This window comes from Misgurnus anguillicaudatus, chromosome 11 (assembly GCF_027580225.2).
Source record: "Misgurnus anguillicaudatus chromosome 11, ASM2758022v2, whole genome shotgun sequence".
NCBI lineage: Eukaryota > Metazoa > Chordata > Actinopteri > Cypriniformes > Cobitidae > Misgurnus > Misgurnus anguillicaudatus.
Window position 1 is genome coordinate 27,463,395 of NC_073347.2, and position 7,799 is coordinate 27,471,193.

A 7,799-nucleotide genomic window follows, 5' to 3' on the forward strand; every position below is an offset into this window, starting at 1 on the left:
ATCATACTCACTCAATGGGCTACAAACATCATTCCTATACACCTAGTCATCTGCTCCACCCTCACACATACACACACAGTTACTGATACACATACTGTACACAAATACATATTATGTGTAAAGGATTTAAACACAGATATCTTGAATAAACAGGCAAAAACACACCCATCAGATGTATTTACCCAGGGAGGTTATATCACTAAGATTAGAGACACACACATCCACAAAGGACTGAACATCACGTGGACATAAATGCATAAAGTAAACCGCAATTTGGAAATGATGCTGCTGTTAAACATAAACAGCAAAGGTGCATCATAAGGGGTGTGTGTATGTGTGAAGGGGACATCCTCACATTAAAGTTGTCAGATCTCTAGCATCACCACACCAATCAGATCACTGGACCAATCACGGTTCACGGTATGTTGACTCACTTCATCACTCTGGAAACGCACAGAAACAAACAAAGCATGCAGAAGTGCCATGAGTTATATGCACTTTTTATTATCATCATCATTACATCAGTCTGATCTGTAGTAGAGGTATATTATAAACACAGACTCACATGGCAGATCGCATGCTTTTTGCGAACGCACCGGTGATTCATTTGCATTCAGTTACGTAAAATTAGAAATGATTATAATAGATGTCAGGATCCTATTTGCATGACATTACAGGTCTGTTTTGTTTCACCTGAAGTTTAATCCTAACACATATACAAGCATACCTGCACACAATTACACACTCCCATACAGAAACTCTCACAGGCCTGAGAAGAATGTACTGCTGTTCCTACCGGGGTGTCAAGGTGTGTCTGTGTGTCATATGATCTTGTAACAGTTTAGGGCGGATTCAAACGTTCCACACAAACACATTTCAACCATTTCATTCCTTTCACGAATCCAACCTTCCCAAAAAACGTGTGCAAAAGCGCGGGAGAATGCACACTGTACAAGGCTATCTATCTTCTGAATTTTGCTTAGGCTACTCCATAATGTGCAGTCATTTGAACCTTTCATCAGCTGACATATGACCTCATTTACCATCTACATTTACACTTTTATCCAAGTGGCTTTACAAGGTATACATATTTATCATTCCCTGAATTCGAACCCATGCTCTTCCGCGCTGCTGAAGCAATGCTCTACTACTGAGCTACATTATTGAATGCATGCCCAGTTATGCCAGGTAAAAAATGTACACTTGAATGTACTAAAAATATACTTTTATACAAGCAAGTACATTTGTAGGACATTGCAATTTGTGTGCTTAATTAAAGTGTACAAGTTTTACACTGCAAAGTATAGTTTTACTTCAGTATTAGTGAAGTATACTAAATACCAGTAATGCTTGAATTGATTTGTTAGTGTATTAAAATAAATTGTGTCTCAAGTTGAGTGCACGTAAATGTTCCTAAGTTTATCTTAATAAAGGCTACTTGTATAAGTGTAGTTTTGCATGAAAATAGTACATTAACAAAGTATTTACGAAGTATACTTAAATTAAGTGTGCTAGTGCACTTTTTTCACCCGGGATCTCAGGAAAAAAAACGCAAAATAAATATATTACATAAATAGTTATCTGAAAAAAGAAAATTCTCTCATAGCTGGAATGGCATGAAAGTAAATTATATCATTTCCTCTCTCTCTTCAGCTGAACACAAATAATTTGCACAAATAATTCTTTGTTGCACTTAAATTTTAAAGTTTAATCAACTTTATTTTAATTATTTAAATTTATTTTAACTTTCTTCACAAGTGAAGAGTTGCTATAAATTATAAAAATAAAGTTGAAGTAGCTTAAGTTATTTAAACTTTTTTATGATTTATAGTTTTAAGAAAGTTGAAATTAGTTGTAAATTCAAATTGACTAAACTTAAAAATACTTTCAAATATAGCAACGCATTAATAATTTAATAATACGTAATACAATATTAATATTATTGGTACTTGAGAAAGTTTTGAAGCTCGTCTTGAAAACCAATGAGATTTCATGTAATCTACATGCCACCTTATTTAAACGGATTGCTCAGTTCTGCTTGTTAACATTTCTATGTTGTTGTGTTGTTAAATAAGCTAAAAAATTGACCATTTTATCTTACAAACATATTGTTTAACTTACAAAGACATGTATAACCTTACTTCTATGATGGTGCTTTTTGGAGCTTTTGATATTTTGATCACCATATAACAAGACAGAATATTAAAGGAACAGTATGTAAGATTGTGGCCAAAACTGATACTGCAATGACAAAACTTGTGGCTAAAACTGGTACTGCAACCACACAACTGGTGGCCAATACACAACATGACAACATAAACATCAGTTGAGGGCTGCAACTCCACTTTTTAAATGACAATATCCTGGCCAGACTACTGTTGTCAGTGATATAAGTATTTGAAATGAACATGATTTCGTAATGTCTAGTGACATATCAGGGCCATTTTATGATTAATTGATGTAAATTTCTTACATACTGTTCCTTTAAAGAACACCTATTTCATTGCTAAAAACTATTGCTATTTTGTGTATTTGGTATAATAGAATGTGTTTGCGTGGTTTATGGTTAAAAAACACATTATTTTCCACAAACCGTACATTTTTGTAGCTCCAGATTTCAGTCTCTTCCTGAAATGCATGTATTTTGTACAAAACTGATTGGCCAGCTAATCAGTACGTTGTGATTTGTCTAAATACCTCTGACGTCAGACGGAAATGTGACACTTCTTACCATGTTTAAAAGGATTCGGTTGATAACAGGAGTTAACTTACAGGCTGTGAGTCCAAGTGGGAGGAATTATGATAATGTCGGCCTTTACTACATCACCAATCCCAGGAACTAAACTGTTGCCTACAATCTGTGTGTTTGTTGTAGTTCAAGAAAAGAGATTCACGTTGGAGACGATAACTCCCATCATCGTTTACTTTGGGGTTTGTACCTTTTGCATATCATTAACATGTACTAATACACACTTACACACCAAAGAAAATGTAAAATCGTGAATCAGATAATTGGTGCTCTTTAATATAAAATGATCTGTTTGCGTTAAACTGAAAAATGAAAGCCACATACATCTGAGATGGCATGGGGATGAGTAACTTGCAGTACAAGTGAATTTCATTTTAAGGTAAACTATAACTTTAAATAACTTTAAAGGGGTGGTTCAATGTTATTTCATGCATTCTGACTTATTAACACGGTTATAGAGTTGTTTCCTCATGCTAAACGAAGGCAAAGTGTAAAAAAAGCAGTTGGGCGTGTTACAGAGTATTTCTGTGCCGAATGCACTTCGCCAGGGTTCGTACAAGTTTCGGAAAGTTTTTTTCGATTACGGGTCCAGCTGCCATTTCAGGGGTTTCTATACTTATCACTTCTTTATATGGGCACTTCTTCCGGAAAACCCCGCCCACCCATCAATCAGCGGGAGACGGTAGAACTTACAAACATTAATCATACAACAGCTACAGCTTTGTTTAATTTCAAAACTCAACAATGGCACGAAAGAAGAAGTGTGTTTTTGGATGTAAGGAGAAAAAAGCCAGCCTTATGGAAATAATGGATATAGTTTATTATCCGGGGTAGCAACGGAGTTTTGCGTGTGTGTTCGATGCGCTGGATTTCATTGAAAAGTCCCAACGGGGTCATGAGGTGCATGCGGTAAGTAAGACTTCTGTCTTATGTTGGAAATAGGCGCGTGCATAATATAATAAATGACACGAACATGTAGTGAATCATAAGTTAAACAGTGTTGTATAGTGTTGCATGACTTGTACTCGCTCCTCCCGCGGTAGAAACTCCTCATTCTTCATTTTTTGTACGTTATCAGAAAGAATCGGTAAAGATAATCTTTCTTTTATAAATCTGATTAAACTAAAGACTCTTCAGAGATATAAAGGATGTAATCCTACTTTATAGGTACTCCAGATTTACATCAGAAATGCAGAAACAGCGTGCGTTACGTGAGCTTTAAACATCACAGCGAATGTTATGTTTAATTAATTCATCACACTGACCATGTCATCATTAATGTGTTCTGTATTGCACAGCATATGCAGTGGCCTTGTATACTGCACATTTTGTCATACTAACTAACTGTAGTGAGTGCAAGAGAATGACACGTGGCTTAGCACACCTGCATAAGCTGCAGCAAAGATGAGCAGGTGAGGGTGTGTATCGGTGTTCATGTGGGTTACAGGAAATTTGGAAGATCAAAAGCCTGAAGGGTATAAACCAGGAAAGCTGGAGTCCCATTAACGTACACACACAAGCACGCAATACAGAGCGGGCTGTAGACTGTAAACTACAGCATGTTTGAGTCTACAATTCAGGTTTAGATTTTACACAAACAGATATTCCTCCTACAGAGGGGTTTTCCAGTCTAAGAGAGGAGACATTAACTCATATGTGATACATCTTGAGCGGGTTACACATAAGCCATTACTTGGCAACTACATGCAACATCACAACTGTGTGAGACACAACAATGTCTGTCTGAGAAAGGCGTCTGCAAAGCGAAAACTTTTGCAATTCTGGGATAAGGAGGAATTCCCCTGTAAGTGCCCCTGTGGATCAGCTTGAGGAACAGATGGAGAAAAGTGCAGACGTGCTAACTGCACATTAACTGTCCGTATGGGAGTGGCAGTTTTCTCTGACAGCTACTATTACAGTATATTAGCGCAATGGCACAACACGTACACACACAAAACACCAGAATATGAGACGACCACCCCGGGTATGTTTTAATATTAGATATCCGTGCGACATGAAATAAATTCCCTGGAGAGATGTGTATTTTTTAATATGATGAAATATAATCAAACGTTAGAGGTCTTGTATTATGTTTCTGTCTAATTTCATCCCCAAATACAGCCTTTGATATTTTCATCTGCATTTGTGTTTAACTGTGTGTGTGCGTTTGTGTCAGGAGCGTTGCAGCAGCTTGTTGGACGCAGGAACGGCATTCCTGAAAGACTGATAATTGTATAATTCATATGGGTTCCTCCTCCAGCTCCTCCTCTTCTATCATCACCGCCGCCTTTACTCATCCTGTTTTCCTTCAGATTTCTAATGTGATGGTTTTATGGATGGATGCTCGCCGGGCCATTACATCATTTCACACCTAACAACATTAATACTTAAAGGGACACTCCACTTTTTTTGAAAATAGGCTCATTTTCCAGCTCCCCTAGAGTTAAATATTTGATTCTTACCGTTTGGGAATCCATTCAGCTGATCTCTGGGTCTGGCGCTACCACTTTTAGCATAGCTTAGCATTATCAATTGAATCTGATTAGACCATTAGCATCGCGCAAAAAATAACCATATTTTACCCATTTAAAACTTGACGCAATGATATTACGCAGCAGCTGGAAATAGTCCCGTTAGTATCATTATTAGATAGGGATTATTTTCGGGCACTACGTAATATCATTGCGCCTCCTGCAGCCATGTTATGGCAGCAAAGTCCTTGATTATTACGCCAGAATGAGATTGTAGTTCTTATCCATATCTGCCTAGAAAATCGCAACTTTTAATTTTCAGTCCGTTTTAGTACACAATATAACTACAGAAGAGTCAAGTTTTAAATAGGAAAAAAATCAAAAGTCTTTGGTTATTTTTTTGCGCGATGCTAATGGTCTAATCAGATTCAATGGATTGTGCCAAGCTATGCTAAAAGTGGTACCGCCAGACCCGGAGATCGGCTGAATGGATTCCAAAACCAAAAAAAATCCTCTTCTACCATTCAAATCTGTCTCACTTTCATTATCCTTTTATTTGATAGCCCTCACACAACTAATTACTTTTTAATTAAGATCCATTTAATCCAAAACGCCATCACGCTCTCATATAATCCAGAAAAGTCAGCGTCTCACTAAACTATCCTTGAGTATACATGCCTGTCTCACTCCTAATTAGTCCTGTAGTTATGATTGCTGATTATACAATGATCAAATGCCAGATTAACAAGTTTCATTGAGTGGTTTAAAGATCAAAACCACTTAAGCACCATACAAATAAGTTCCTCCACAAAAGCAAACATACACAAAAAAGTGATAAAAGCATTAGGATGTTGATTAAATCGGCGATCAATCTGTTGGGTGTTGGTGGTGGCAGCGCGGTGGTAATGCATCCGATGTGCCAGTTTAAAAGTTTATAAGGGGTTACCTCACCACCAAGGTGCCCTGAAGCGAAACCAGGCAATTGTCTGTCACATTATCTCAGATCAGCTGCCAAAGAGAAACCAGTTTTTATTTTTCCAGAAAAAAAACAACATTTTGCAGTGTGGGAAAACAGCCTCAGAAAACACATTTGTTGGAACCATCTATGCTCATTTAAGAGAACCAAGGCAGAATAAAGGTTTTGTATTTGGGTTACTCCGAAATGCCCATAGATGCAAGGATTCATCAACATACCAACCGGCTTAGGCCGCACCACGTGGCTGCGCAGATATGTGGCAAAATCCTATAAACACCAAAGTAGGGTGTGTGTGATTGTTTTAGATAAGAGAAAAGTAAATCAGTCATATATTAAACTAAAGGGACAGTGAGACTCAAGTCAGTTTAGCATTTTATTTCCATAGTTTCCTATATAAGGGCAGTGATATGGCTTAAATCCATCTCAAACACACACACACACCTCAAGCTTCTGCACACACTTGCGCAACTGATCTGGAATCTCTACAGAAACAAGCCCATGCATGGCAGCCTGACGGGTACAGAGGCACACACAAAAATCAACAATACCTTCAGTCTCCCTTTCTCTCTCTCTCTCTATCTCTCTCTCTCTCTCCCTCAAGTCAACTATGATCAACAACAGCTCTAATGTTCTAGGTGCCTGGAGTCATTTTTTCCCTCCTCCTCCTCTTCCTCCAAATCCCTGCAGGTCTCCTATCTGTTTCGGGTTAATATACAAACCCACTAAAGGTGAACTACAAATGTTTTGAGACTCTATCCACAACAGCACAACATCTGCATTTAGCAACTTAAATTAGTGGCTCTCAAACTTGGGCCCCCTCTTGTGTAGAGTGCATCCCCCTGAAGAAAATATGTTATATAAAAATTGGATTTTTAAATTTGGGAATTAAATTAAGTAGTTATGTTAAGTTTATATCCTTATTTTTCTGAAGTTTGATGAATAAATTTAAGATAAATGTATAAACGTCATAAAACTGGCCCCCCTAGCACCATCTGGCGGCCCCCCCGACTGACTTTTATTATACAAATTACATATACAATCTTTCTATATATGTATAAAGATATAGGAGAAATAACTTTTAAAAGTGAAAACTAATTTTTAAAAGTGAAAGAAAAAGACGCACACTGCTAAAATGACAGTTTCACAATACTAAACGCATTTGCGGCAGCACTTTAAATATTATCAAACTTCTTAGTGAGTGTTTTACTTCTTTAAGTGCATTACACCGGGTTTTAAACATACAAAACAAAATAATAATAAGACATGAGATATTTGAAGATAGGAAGGGCTGTTAAGTTACCTCTTTAACTTTCGGATCCGTCCGTTTCCTCGTCAGGCTGTAAAATCCTTTACATCGGACAGTCCACGTGCATCTGCCCTGTGAAGTTCAGGTGAGACATTTCCGCAATATTCCAGTTTTCCTACAAAACGTTTTTTATTCCATGGAAAGCAGTGAGAAGTCAGAGATCAGTCTTTACAGACTGTGTCCTCTGTCTTGAGTTCCTCCTCCTCGCGTTTTAATCCTGAAGAAGCTCCAGGTGAGAATTAAAGGGAGTTTCCGAGCTCTTCTTGATCAATGGCTGCTCATTAGCGCCACCCCGTG

The 7,799-nt window shown here is 37.5% G+C and overlaps 1 protein-coding gene across 2 annotated transcripts in view; it reads right to left on the reverse strand.

The window, feature by feature from the left end:
* LOC129415639 (uncharacterized) overlaps positions 1 to 7,799 on the reverse strand; it is a 31,588-nt gene extending 23,789 nt beyond the window's left edge. Inside the window, exons 1-2 of one of the 2 annotated variants that reach the window (XM_073873447.1) lie at positions 7,497 to 7,799; positions 356 to 443 (exon numbers count right to left, since the gene is read on the reverse strand). The gene's annotated coding sequence lies outside the window, so the exon portion shown is untranslated. The remainder of the gene's footprint in view (positions 1 to 355; positions 444 to 7,496) is intronic. The other variant, XM_073873448.1, reaches the window with a different exon arrangement.